Source organism: Otolemur garnettii, unplaced genomic scaffold (genome assembly GCF_000181295.1).
Source record: "Otolemur garnettii isolate 467f Iridium unplaced genomic scaffold, OtoGar3 scaffold00005, whole genome shotgun sequence".
Taxonomy (NCBI): domain Eukaryota; kingdom Metazoa; phylum Chordata; class Mammalia; order Primates; family Galagidae; genus Otolemur; species Otolemur garnettii.
The window spans coordinates 5,422,492-5,422,711 of NW_003852400.1; the positions used below are offsets into that span (position 1 = coordinate 5,422,492).

General features: G+C 40.9%; 1 protein-coding gene across 1 annotated transcript in view; it reads left to right on the forward strand.

The window, feature by feature from the left end:
• NAPEPLD (N-acyl phosphatidylethanolamine phospholipase D) overlaps positions 1–220 on the forward strand; it is a 13,889-nt gene that overhangs the window by 8,126 nt on the left and 5,543 nt on the right. The window lies entirely within an intron of this gene.

Genomic DNA, 220 nt, shown 5'->3' on the forward strand with positions numbered 1-220 from the left:
GCCATCATTGTTGTTTGGTGGGCCCGGGCTGGATTCCAACCCACCACCTTAGGTGTATGTGGCTGATGCCTAGCCACTTGAGCCACAGGTGCCAAGCCGTCAATTAGGATTTTAAGGTTTTATTTTAATTATTACATTGGAGTAAAGACTTTAAATTTATTTCAGATTGACATGGGGATAGAAAGGAATACATCTATCCCTTTGATTTGGGGATTAAAAA